The following is a 14,175-nucleotide window of genomic DNA, read 5'->3' as shown; positions in this document are numbered from 1 at the left end:
CTCTTAAACTTGGCCCCTACACACTGAAACCCTGTCAGCCACCTGGAAGTGCAGTCACATGCAATACTGATACAGACAGGGGAGATGATTGCTTACATCTTCTTGCTACTACATGCTTTGTACTTTTTCTTCAAATTGGAGTCCCTTGCTTTTATACATTTTGCAGTATAAAACTAGAGAACAGAGTTATTTTTATTAATTGATTTCTCATTTTCTCTATGTCTACACTTTTCCCTTCAGGAAACTTCCATTTCCCCATGCTTTTATTTTTAGCACTTTGTTGAAGTTTGACCTCTTACTAGTCTCCCAACAAAATGTCACATATTCTTGTATTACAGGTGTTACAATAACAGAAATGACAAAACAAGGCTTATATAAAATTCCCAGTGAACCAAACCAGTTCACCATAATCTCTTATGCAGGATGCTTGTGAGCTTGTTTCTGTGACAAGCTGGGTAAGTGATTGAATTATAGCAAATAAGTGTTTTTACACAACAGTGTTCATATCATCTCACTTATTTAATAAGCTGGGGACATTTCTGCTGATACATTAAGATAAATTAGAGCTTGTAAAATGAAATGTTGCAAGAATATGATGTTATATCCGAACCAGAATATTTCTTGGAAACTAATAATTTTTGACAAGCTTTTGCTGAGGAGAGGGGGCTCATAAGATTGTCTCTAGTGGCCTGCGCTTGGGAAAATTTCTTCAGGATATGGGAGCCGCATCAGACAGAAAGGAGACCTGAACATGGATGTCTCATACATTATACACAAGTGCTCTGTGATTTAAAAAAAACAAACAGGTGGTGGTTGCATTTTATGAATGAACAGCATGTGCCTTCCTCCAGTCTGGTGAGGATTTGTGGGAAGGTTGTTTGGTGTGTGCCTGCTGTGGACCTGTGCATGACTTGCTACAAGGTAATAAGTATCCCTTAGATGCAGTTAGTTTCAGCTTATGTTGTAGGTGATATCTGACACCTCAAAGTACAAGATAGAAGGAATAAAGGGAGAACACTGTGGCTGGGAAACCTGGGAGCTGTTTTTAGTGATGTTACCGAGGACGTCTTGTGGCTCAAATAGTGCTGTGCTGGGAGAATAGTTTGCTCAGGCCAGGATGGGAGACTGCTGAGAATAACTTGCAGTGTAGGTGTCTCATCTGTTGCTCTGCATACGTTGTTGCCCACTTCACCTACCTTGCCCCCAATATCTATATATGCATTTTCATCTATGCATGTGTGGAATGATTGCTGGAGGTAACGTATTGATATGTCCCCCTCTTAAGGGAAGGTAAACCTCCAGGGTGGAATGCAGTGGATATGCAAGAAAACTGTTCCATAATAATTCCCTAAGCAACATAACCTGCAACCTTAGATGTTAGCAACACCAGGGGAGCTTGGTATGCTGACTCTAAGAGAAATAACATGGAGGGTAGAGCACAATGGAGACACCACAGCCAGGCTCTGTGATATCACTGCAGGGAGAGGGAACTGGAACTACTGGAACAAGAATGGAAGGTCCCTGCATTGAATCCACTGAAGCAAGGAGGTGAAACAATGGGGTTCTGTCAATGCTATGGCCTTACTTCTGATTTATATCATAAGTGCCCAGTTCTGGAGTAGTGACACGCTAAATCATGTTCTCTGGGTGAACTTTGCTCATTATAATCTCATTATAATACCAAAACACACCTCCATCCCAAAAACTACCCGCCTCCAAGGTGCAACCACTCCTCACTGAGCATGCGCTCTGAATTTTCTCTAGCATATACCTTTAAAAGTAAAGCAAGGAGATTTTACATAAAGGTATGTATGACTAGAGTCACTCAAGCTCCACCTAAAAATAAGAAAATATAAAAGGGCTTAAGAGAGGAGGAATGCTAGGGAAGACACCATCATAGACAAGTTGGGAGGACATTGCTGACTTCTGGGATCAGTTGACAGGCTGAACCTCTCTTCCCCCCCATAGGAACATCTATTGGGTAAGATTTGAACCCTCGCCTATACTGAGTGCTTCCCTGGGAAACTTAGAAATCTCCATAGTTTTTCCATAATTTAGTGTGCTTGTAGTCAACTGTATTATTATTTGCATGTGCTTTGCAGACAGTGTATTTATCACCAGCAATCCAAAAGAACTTGTATCGTTGCTTTAATAAACTGCACTGCTCATTAATTAGTCGTGATAGTTCGTTAACACGATCAAACTCCCTAAGTCTGGTAATTCTCGTGTGTTGAATGCGGCTAAGCCGAGAGTGCAGTACGCTATTAAGTTCAGCCGTCATCGTGATAGTTCAACATATTGAATGCGACCAGACCTATAGCATTGAATTGGATATCACTCAGAAATTAAACCTGGCCACCCCCAGCCCCTCTGACCATTGAGGATAAGCTGGAACGCAAGGGGGTTTATTTTCTGCCAAACTTCTTTACCCTCAAATGCAACAGCATGTACGTTGAATCTTTCCTTCTAAGTATAGCCTAGGGAAAAGGATAAGGTATATGGGAGACTGCTTTATGCACTGCTAAAACTTTGGGGTTTCATTCTCCCAGAGACAGTTTTTTCATGGTTTCTACCTATTCCCTTCTCAGTCATTCCCTGTGTGCTGGTAGCTTCTGGCTAGTTTAAATTCAAACCACAGATGTTAACAATCCTTCTCCATGAAGCCTGCCTCAGTGCTGCTCAGTTGCACGACTTCTGGGAAACCAGAAGACATTGGTGAGGGGGGGTATCATAAAAAACATGATTTCTTGGCCATATGCCTGGAATTTGCATTCATGTGGAGTTACCTGGAAGAACTTGGAAAAGGTAGGGGTCCAGGTGTACAACACTCAGGGTAGGGAGTGTGTTAAGTGCATAAACCCCCTGCATGATAAAATTAAGAACAGCACCAGCAAATCTGACAAGTCCACCCTGCTTTGATGAGTCTGGGCCTTGAACATACGTCCCACTGACCTGTCCTAATCAATCACTGCCTGGTGAGCAGGATGGGGGGGTGGGGAGCTCCTCCATAAACCATCATGAAAGAAGCCCTACAAGAAGCTCTCAGTGCCACATGCCCATGCGATGGCCATATGGCTGAAGGATGAGTGGATTTATCAACTGCATTTTCTGGTCAGTAAAGGGAAAGGTCTGAGGAGGGTGTGAGCTGCAATTACTGTATCTAGTATAAGGAAGCTACCAGGAACTTCTGGCAGACTGTGACCAAGGTAGTTATCACAGAGCAGACGGAATAGGATCAGATGAAGAGGAGTTGGGGGTAAAAAAAGAAGCAGCTTTTTTTCCTTACACACTGTCAGAGGAAAAGGATGAAAAATGCATAACATTTTGTATTAACTTATTGCTTGCCTTAACTTATAAGCAACAGCCTATTACAGCATTGGCATTCCTCACCTATGTTGCTGAGAGGCACTTTTTCCCCCCAGTTAGAATAGAATAGAATATTTTCAGTTGGAAGGGACCTACAACAATCATCCAGTCCAATTGCCTGACCACTTCAGGGCTGACCAAAACTTAAAGCATCTTATTAAGGGCATTGTCCAAATGCCTCTTAAATGCTGACAGGCACGGGACATCAACCACCTCTCTAGGAAGCCTGTTCCAGTGTTTGACCACCCTCTCGGTAAAGAAATGCTTCCTAATATTGAGTCTGACCCTCCCCTTACGCAGCTTTGACACATTCCCACGTGTCCTATCACTAGATGCCAGGGAGAAGAGATCAGCACCTCCCTCTCCACTTCCCCTCTTCCTGAGGTCTCCCCTCAGTCTTCTTCTCTCTAAACTAGACAAACCCAGTGTCCTCAGCCGCTCCTCATAGGACATGCCTTCCATCCTCGTCACCAGCTTTGCTGCCCTCCTCTGGATGCATTCAAGGACCTTCACATCCTTCTTAAATTGTGGGGCCCAGAACTGCACACAGTACTCAAGGTGAGGCTGCACCAACACTAAATACAGCGGGATAATCACCTCTTTTGACCGGCTGGTTATACTGTGTTGAATGTACCCCAGAATGCGGTTTGCCCTCTTGGCTGCCAGGGTGTGATGAGAACAGTTGATTGCTGCTTGTGATTGATTACTGCTTTTATAATTACCCATCTCTGTAAATAGCAACCCGAACATCTGGATGGTATTACCTCTGATTAATTACCACTTTTATCCTTGTCCACCTCTGTAAAGAGTAACATGAACATTTGGACAATATTACCTATGATTGACTACCACTTTTATTGTTATCTACTTTTGTAGATAGCAACATGAACATCTGGATAACATTTTATTGTGTGCTGACTGATAAATGATAAAAAATAAATGAGACGACTGGAAATCCTCTGGCAGAGGTGATTGAGAAAGTTCAACAGTTGGGGGATTTAGGGGAATGGGGCCCAAAACAAAATTAAGGAAATAACAAAGTTGAGAATAACAGAATTTCACGGAGAGACATGTTTGCTGCCCTGTTGAAAAATGGTGTGGCTCGAGATAAGATTGATGGGATCCCCACAGATGAGATGTGGAAGCTGTATAAACAAAGGGGATTGAATAAACCAAAGAAGAAAGTAAATAGTCATAGCCATTCAGGGACGACAGAACTCCCAGAGGGTACAGCTCAACCCTCTGCACCGCCTTTGGAGCCCTGATGGGGTGCCTCACTCCCCGGTGGAGGGCCCCCCACCGGCAAGTCGGGCATTCCAGGGGATCGGAAGGATTGGGAGCAGTTCGATGATCTGTACCCCTGGCGAGATGTTAGGGCTTTAGTTCAGCAACTGAAAGAATTGAAAACTGACTGAGGAAAGGGCTGAGCTCCAGTTCAAGGGTGGTCGAAAAAGGATAACTGCCCTCATGTGGAGTTGCAAATTCACTGGAAGAATCGGTCTCCTCAGCAAGTTAGAACCCTTGTCGATACTGGAGCGGAGGCCTCTTTAATTTATGGAAATCCGAAATGATTTAAAGGTCAAAGGGTTTTCATTACTGGATTAGGAGGAAAACAAATTGAGGCTGTACAAACTGAAATTGAGATGAAAATAGGAAATTTGCCAAGACAAACTTACTCAGTTATGATAGTTCCCATTCCTGAATATATTATTGGAATTGATATATTAAAAGGGATAACCCTGCAATTATCAGATGGACAATATCAGTTTGGAATAAAGCCATACATTAGTGCTAGACCAGTACTGGTAGGGAAAATAGGAATGCCTCCTGTTCAAATTCCTCCTGCGACAAAAGTAGTTACTATAAAGCAGTATAGAATTCCAGGAGGGCATGAGGAAATCTCACAAATGATTAAAGATTTATTAGAGATAGGGGTATTAAAGCCAACAACTATGGCTTGGAATAATCCTGTATGGCCAGTAAAGTGATGGGACTTGGAGAATGACTGAAGATTATAGAGAATTAAACAAAAATACTCTACCACTGACAGCAGCAGTACCTGACATTGTTACTTTAATTGAACAGGTACAACGATATCCAGGAAAGTGGTATGCAGTAACTGATCTAGAAAATGCATTCTTTACCATACCTATTGCTGAAGAGCACTGGGATCAGTTTGCTTTTACTTGGCAAGGTAGGCAGTATACTTTTACTCACTTACCCCAGGGGTGGGTTAATAGTCCCACCATTTGCCACCGAATAGTGGCTGAACATCTGGACCAATTAGTAATACCAGACACAATGCAAATAGTGCATTATATGGATGATATTATGCTCCAAGGGGAGACTGAACAGGAAGTACAGGAACAACTAGAATTGTTAGTTCAACATATGCGAGATAAAGGGTGGGAAATTAACCCTAGCAAGATCCAAGGACCGGCACAAACAGTAAAATTTTTAGGAATACAGCGGCACCAAGGCCATAGAGAAATACTGCCAAAAGCCAAACAGAAAATTTTGGATTTTGCAACACCACAAAATAAAACTGATGTGCAGAGATTTATTGGATTATTTGGATTTTGGAGGCTCCTCTGTATAAAGTAACCCGGAAAAAGTATGAATTCAAATGGGGAAATGAACAACAGCATGCTTTCGAAATGGCCAAGCAAGCTGTTCAACAAGCTTTAGATTTATGGCCATTGCAACCTGGCAGAGTAGAACTGAATGTGTCGGTTAATGACATGTATGCTAGTTGGGGTTTGTGGCAAAAACAGGGAAAGAAGAAAGTACCATTAGGATTCTGGAATAGAAAGTTACCTGAAGCAGGATCACGGTATACCCCATTCGAAAAACAATTATTAGCGTGCTATTGGGCCTTAATAGAAACTGAACAAATGACAGTTGGGCATGAAGTATTTTTGTGACCTGAGATTCCTATAATGCAATGGGTAAAAAGTTCACCTAAAACTCACAGACTAGGACATGCACAAGAAGCCAATGTGATAAAATGGAAATGGTATATACAAAATAGAGCAAAGGTAGGCGTAGGAGGGGTGGTGACTTTACACGAGAAGGTGGCCAGTACCCCTACAGATGATCAGGTGTTATCCACACCTAATTTAGTGAATGAGCAAGGATCACCAGTAAAATGGGGAAAAGCATTTGATCAACTGACTGAAGAGGAAAGGAAACACGCTTGGTTAACTGATGGGTCTGCAAAGTATGTAGGAGGGAAAAGATTTTGGAAAGCTGTAGGATATAACCCATCTGCCAATAAGTTTCAAGTTATTACTGGAGAGGGGAAAAGCAGCCAATATGCTGAACTATATGCTGTCTATCTGGTTATAAAACAGGAAGAATTGGGACAATATGTCAGATATTTACTGATTCATGGTCGGTAGCCAATGGATTAACTATGTGGCTCCCAACACGGGCTAAAAACAATTGAAAGATTTATTCTAAAGAAGTATGGGGTAAGGAACTGTGGCAAGACATTTGGGCATTTGTCCAACAAACTCAAGTTACTGTATTTCATGTTGATGCACACTGCGGGGTGGACACTCTAGAACGATGGTATAATTCTATTACAGATAGCCAAGCCAAAATCTCCCATGTTGATGTGGAAGACCCGCATCAGGATCATCAGATGGGCTTGGCCAAATGGGCACATCAAAAATGCGGACATCTTGGAGAAAAAGCCACTTACAGGTGGGCTCAAGATCGAGGCGTCCCTATTCATTTAGATTTAATTAAAACTATAATAGCCCATTGCCCTGTTTGTCAACACACACAGCAAAGACCAATACCCCATACTGTGAGAGGGCAATTGAGTTGAGGAAAATTGCCAGGACAAATTTGGCAAATTGATTACATTGGGCTGTTGCCGCAGAATAAAGGATGTCAACATGTATGCACTGCAGTGGATACTTATTCTGTGTATTTGATAGCACATCCTTGTAAATGGGCCACATCAGAAAATACTATTTGTACCTTAGAACTGATCATTTTGTATTATGGTATACCTGTACAGATCCAAAGTGATAATGGATCACACTTTAAAAATAAGTCAGTACAACAATTCACTGAAACCCATAATATCCAATGGATATTTCATATACCCTATTACCCCCAATCGGCAGCGTTAATTGAAAGAATGAATGGTCTCCTTAAGGAACAATCGAAAAAACTAGGAGGTGGCCAATTAACTTCATGGAGGGAGCACCTCTCAGAAGCTTTACAGATACTTAATAATCGACCTATTGGAGAAATGGAAACCCCATTGATGCGAATGACTAACCCTAATTAACAGATTAAACCCTTGACAGTTACTGAAGAAATTAGCTATTGGGAAATTCAGGATGGAGCTCTAGCCTCATATCGAGCTACCCCTGATGCGGCAGGGTTAGACCTATTGTCGTGGTTTAACCCCAGCCAGCAACTAAGCACCACGCAGCCGCTCGCTCACTCCCCCCCACCCAGTGGGATGGGGGAGAAAATTGGGAAAAAGAAGCAAAACCCGTGGGTTGAGATAAGAACGGTTTAATAGAACAGAAAAGAAGAAACTAATAATGATAATGATAATACTAATAAAATGACAACAGTAATAATGAAAGGATTGGAATGTACAAATGATGCGCAGTGCAATTGCTCACCACCTGCCGATCGACACCCAGCTAGTCCCCCAAGGGGCGATTCCCCGCCCCCACTTCCCAGTTCCTATACTAGATGGGATGTCACATGGTATGGAATACCCTGTTGGCCACTTTGGGTCAGGTGCCCTGGCTGTGTCCTGTGCCAACTTCTTGTGCCCCTCCAGCTTTCTCACTGGCTGGGCATGAGAAGCTGAAAAATCCTTGACATTAGTCTAAACACTACTTAGCAACAACTGAAAACATCCGTGTTATCAACATTCCTCACATACTGAACTCAAAACATAGCACCGTACCAGCTACTAGGAAGATAGTTAACTCTATCCCAGCTGAAATACACCTATACACATTGCAACAATATCAGTTAAATGTTGGAGACATCTGTATTATTAATACAGGGGTCGGGATACAATTCCCACCTGGATATTTTGGGCTAATAGCTCCTCGATGTAGTTTAGCTGTGAAGGGGATACAAGTATTGGGGGGAGTTATTGATGCTGATTATCGAGGAGAAATTAAGGTTATGTTGCTAAATAGTGGCGTTCAAGACCTACTGATTCAGCCACAAGATAGGATTGCCCAAATTTTAATTTTACCTGTTCTGGTATCTATTTTAATCCATCCTTTACTTGTAGTTGTACTTGCAGTTATACTATTAACTGTATGGAATTGTTGCTTATGGTATCGAATTAGACGACTAACTAATCCTTTATTACTTCCTTTGTCTTATACTTCCCACAAGCAGTAATCAAAGGACCGAATGTGATGAGAATAGTTGATTACTGCTTGTGGTTGATTACTGCTTTTATAATTACCCATATCTGTAAGTAGCAACCCGAACATCTGGATGGTATTATCTCTGATTAATTACCACTTTTATCCTTGTCCACCTCTGTAGATAGCAACATGAACATCTGGACAATATTTTATTGTGTGCTGACTGGACGTGGTTCATTTCTCGGTCACACCCGGAACACCTGGCCAGTGTTCCGGATGGGACTGATAAGGGGAGCATAACAGTCTGCATGTTCACACTGCCAAAAAGACTTACTATAAAAAGCGGGAAACTCTCGGGCTGACTCCTGAAGCTTCACCTATGGGTGGACCTTCCCAATTACCGAGGATCTCCAGGGGCCAGCTGCCGAGGGGCTTCCCAGCCAAAGTGTGAACCCGGATGATGGTTTTGAAGTGGTAATTGGTGATGTATCCTTTTCTTAATCACTGCCTTGCTTTACAGTAATGAACCGGTGCATCGCTACTCTGCTTATCTTTCCTTTTTGATTATTACTATAATACATGTATATATATTAAAGCATATTAATTTTTATATATTAGACTGGAGTCTGTGTTTTTACTTGGAATCTTGCCATTCAGCAAAACACAGGGCCAACTGCTGACTCATATTGAGCCTACTGTCAACCAGCACCCCCAGATCCCTTTCTGCAGGGCTGCTCTCCAGCCACTCCTCTCCAAATCTATATTTGTGGCCGGCATTACTCTGCCCCAGGTGCAGAATCTGGCATTTGTTCTTCTTAAATTTCATGCCATTGATGATTGCCCAATGCTCCGATCTGTTGTTTTAGGGTGGTTTCGAGGATTCCCGAGAAGGCAAACACACACACACTGACTATAAGGGAAAAAGCAAGCATTTATTAACTACAGAGATGCGTTATGCTAAGGGTATCTTGTAAAGCAAATTAACATACCGACCTGAGGACCGTGAGGAAGATGGACCATCCGTACATTCTTGTGCCGTCTTGCGCCGTGAGCTCAGCCCAGCAATTGGTAGGTGCCAGCTTTACATGGGCGTCCCCACGGAGGCAACGGTGGCCTTGCCGTACACCAGCCTGATGCTCTTCAGGAAATCCTGGTATTTATACATTTGCGGAGGAATGGGTTTCGGCACACGTGGCCAGTGGGTGCCAAAACACGCCTTGGTTGCAACATAGGGAGCCTATGACGCATGTGCTCGCTGGCCAGGCGCGCTGCACACGCCATAGCTATCCTGTCTATTGGTTCATGGGCTTTGTACACGCAGCATATTGTCATAATCCAGCAGTCACGCTGACCATGCTCACAGCTGTACCGTGCAACAGCCCGCTGCCCGTCCTCCCCCAGTATTGCTCAGCTCTCTTATCTCCGTGGTCAGCATTCCAAGCAATGGGCAACAAACCATCTGTTTTCTGCGCTGACTGCATTTTTCTCGGCTATCTACTTCTCCCCCAGTGTTCATCCACGGACCAAAATTCCATCTTTTAACCCCTCCATATACATCTATCTAGATCTCTCTGCAAGGCCTCTTGTCCCTCAAGAGAGTCAACAGCACCTCCCAATTTGGTATCATCAGCAAACTTGCTAAGGGTGCATTCAACTCCTGCGTCCAGATCATTGATAAATATATTGAAAAGAACTGGCCCTAGAATTGAGCCCTGAGGAACACCGCTGGTGACTGGTTGCCAGCTAGATGTAGCCCCATTCACTACAACCCTTTGAGCCCTGCCACTCAGCCAGTTCTTCACCCAGTGCACCGTGTACCTGGTCATCTCACAGTTGGACAACTTGTCTAGAAGGATGCTGTGAGGGACAGCATCAAAAGCCCTACTAAAATCCAGAAAAACTACATCCACTGCCTTCCCTTCATCCACTAGGCGAGGCACCTTATCATAGAAGGATATCAAATTAGCTAAACAGGACTGTCCCTTTGTGAATCTCCTGTTGAGTCACAAGGTTCAGAGCGGACCCCCTTGCTTTCTAGACTCCTTCTCAGAGAAGGGCCTAGGGGCAGCTAGATCCACTCCTAGTCCCAGACTTGGTCAACGGTTTTATGTCTAAAGGGATGAGGTGTAGGGATTATGAAAAAGGAGAGAGAAAGAGAGAGTGAGACAGAGAGAGAAAGAGGAAAAGAAAAGAGAAAGATTTCACTGGTCCTTGGTCCAGCGTTGGTCCAGCCAGTCTAGAGGTCCAGTTCCGGAGGGCATGTGCACAGGGCTCCTCGTGTTGGCATCTTTTATAGCCCAGTTCCCACCTTTTCTCACATCAATCACGCCCCTCTTGTTCTTCCACACACTGCCCATAAGGACTTATGTAACTCTCGATCTTGTGTGCAGGCGCCATTGGTGGGCGGTGGTCGCAAAGGGTCCCTTGGGCAGCCGTGAGCCCCTTCCTCAAATAAACTTTGTATGACCTTTGGCCATATATGGTGAGCTGCCCTGCTCAGCGTATCAGAACATGGAACTGAGCATCCTCCAGCACGCCCTCTGCGCCCTGTTGCTAACCTGCTTCGGCCTCTCACCTGCAGTCTGTTATGCAGGGTTCGTTGTTATGCAGAACTTGCCCTGCCACAATGGTTGAGACATCATTAACTCTTTCAGTCTCTCACACTAACCCATTTGTTTGCTCAACAATACCATTGGCTTGGGGGTAGTATGGAGTATGGAATACCCATCAGATCCCTTCTTCCTTTGCCCAGTCTTGTACTACTGTAGCTGAAAAACGCGACCCATTATTGCTTTGAACCTCCTCAGGAAGGGGGAGTATACTAAACCATTCCTTCAGACATGGACTGTATTTTCCTCAGTGGCAGCTGTGATGGCTGTAGCCATGGTAACTCCTGAAATAACTTCCACTCCCACCAGTATGTATCTTTTACCCCCTGAAGGTCGTAATGGGCCTATGTAGTTGATCTGCCAGGTGTGCCACAGTGTTTTCTTGTCCCGGATATGCAGGGGAGGCGCCTTACTCGGAAGGTCTTTGTTAAGTTGCAAGCGACATATTGTGAACAGGCAGTTACCACTTGTTCATGCAGTTTTACCGATACGGGCCAACCTTCGGCTATACCTTCCCGATACAAGTCGGCTTGGCTGGTATGGCCTCATTTCATGTGTAACCATTCGAGTAAGCATTTCCATTCATGATCATCACTCACGACATCAATTTTTTGTAGTTGTGTGAGGCTGTTGACTTGTTGATTGAACTGGGCAGTGATAGAAGCTGATCGATCATGTCCTTTCACCCAACCACTATGCAGTACCCTTTGTTCTCCTATTTTTAGCAATTGCTTCCAACTGTTGGTTTGCCAGACTGAGACTCTGTTTACCTGCCAGTCGTTGGCTGCCCAGTGGCCTACCCACTCTGTGGCTCCCTTAAAAACAGCATATGAGTTGGTATAGATATGGCTGGCACCGTGTTGTGCGGCTAGTAGGACTGCCCTAAGTTCCCCTACTTGTGCGCTTCCCTTGCCTGTTTCGCTTAATTTTTCCCCTGTGGCTACTTCCAGTGCCACGGCCTTATAGTTCTACTCATTGTTTTGTCTATAGGATGATGCATCAGTGAACCATACCCCCTTAAGGTCACTGTCCTCCCTCAGAGGAGGTGCCTCCTGAATCAGAGATGATTTGCTTGGCGGGGTTTGGAATAACAAAGTGCTGTCTATATCTTTCTGCAGTTTAGATATTTTAACGTTGCCTTCCGTAATGGGCATAAGTTCATTGATACCTTCCAGATAGGCATACCACTTATGGACTGTAGGTTTCTGGGCAATGCCTGCAGGTGGTGCTGTGCCCTTGCGAATTATATCTAGGAAAGGCCCCAGAATGATCACACTGTGTTCTTGTCTTATCTGTTCCACTTGCTTCACCGCTCGCACTAGGGACAGCAAGCCTTTTTCAAGGTCTGTATATCTCATTTCGGTGTCATTGAAAGAGTGGGAGCTAAACTCTAGTGGTCTCTCCGGCCCTTCTGGTCCCTTTTGCCATAAATTACAATGGGAACCGTGTTCACTGAATCCCCATTCTACATGGATAGGGTCAGTCGGGTGTATGGGCCTAGCTGTTGGAATAGCCTCAGTTCTCTTATTAATAACTCTAACATGTTCTCGTGCTGTTGAGTCCATTCCCATGATTTCCCTTTTCTAAGCAAATTGTATAAGGGACAGGCAATAATAGAAAAACCAGGGATAAGTTTGCACCAATAGCCTAAAGTTCCTAAAACTCACTGTAACTCCTTCATGTTAGATGGATTCTGCCCATGCTCTATATTTTCCAGGGTATCTGGGGGAATAGAAATGGCTCCTTTGATCCACCAGACCCCCAGGAACTTTACTTGCTGTGCAGGTCCCTCACACTTGGATGGAGGAATGTCTAGTCCCAAGGTTATGTTTTCTTGTATACCTTTCACGGTATGCCTGACTTCACCTGAGTTTTCTCCTCCTATCAGTATGTCATCGATATATTGATATATCGATATATCGTGACGCCTGGTGGGCTGGAAATTTCTGTTAAAACCTTCACCAAGGCATTGCGGGCAATGGTGGGGGAGTGTTTATATCCCTGGGGCAGCCTGTTAAAGGTGTACTGTATCCTTTTCCAAGTAAATGAGAATTGGGCCTTATTGCGTTCCTGCAGTGGGATCATGAAAAACATCCTTTACATCTAGGGTTGCCATCCACGAGTGAGATGCTCCCTGAATTTGAGTTACCATTTCTGCGATGTTTGGCACAGCAGCAGTTAAAGGTCCAGTACTGACATTCAGTCGCCTGTAATCAATCATAAGTCTCGATTGTCCGTTCGGTTTTTTTACGGGCCAGACAGGAGAGTTATATGGGGAGTGTACACGGGTAATGATGCCTGGGTTTTCTAAATCTTTCAGCACCCCATCAATACCTGATTGTGCGGCCACTGGAAAGGGGTATTGTTTTACGGTTGTGATTTTTGACGGGTAGAGGTATAGATACCTCTAATAAATTTACAGTTTTAGGCTCGTCCCCCTCAAGCCATGCTCCTTTTCCATCGCTTTGTCCGGCGAAACTCCAGACTGACCCATCGGGAAGTTTCCATGTTCTACCATACAAAAAATAGAACCCTAAAATATTGGTATCAGCAAAACCAACCAACACTTTGGCGTGGGTTAATTTCCACTCACCAAGGAGCCATAAGCTGATTTTTGCTGTGGGGCATTCTCTCATAATTCCATAGATCCCTGTAAATTTCATTTTACGATGACCAGGCTTGATATTTAGGTCCTCTGATGTTTTTTTAGTATTTACAGACATCTGAGCCCCTGTGTCAACAAGGAAGCTTGCAAAATTTCTCTTCGGTCCTATTGAGATGCCAGTGATGGGTTGTCGTGGTTTAACCCCAGGCAGCAACTAAGCACCACACAG

The 14,175-nt window shown here is 43.9% G+C and overlaps 1 pseudogene; it reads left to right on the top strand.

Moving 5' to 3' along the window:
* Positions 1–4,436: 4,436 nt before the first annotated feature.
* Positions 4,437–12,307, top strand: LOC128136163 (uncharacterized; annotated as a pseudogene).
* Positions 12,308–14,175: the final 1,868 nt, after the last annotated feature.

Source organism: Harpia harpyja, chromosome W (assembly GCF_026419915.1).
Source record: "Harpia harpyja isolate bHarHar1 chromosome W, bHarHar1 primary haplotype, whole genome shotgun sequence".
Taxonomy (NCBI): domain Eukaryota; kingdom Metazoa; phylum Chordata; class Aves; order Accipitriformes; family Accipitridae; genus Harpia; species Harpia harpyja.
The sequence above is the reverse complement of the archived record's forward strand: the minus strand, read 5'-3'. Positions and strand labels throughout refer to the sequence as shown.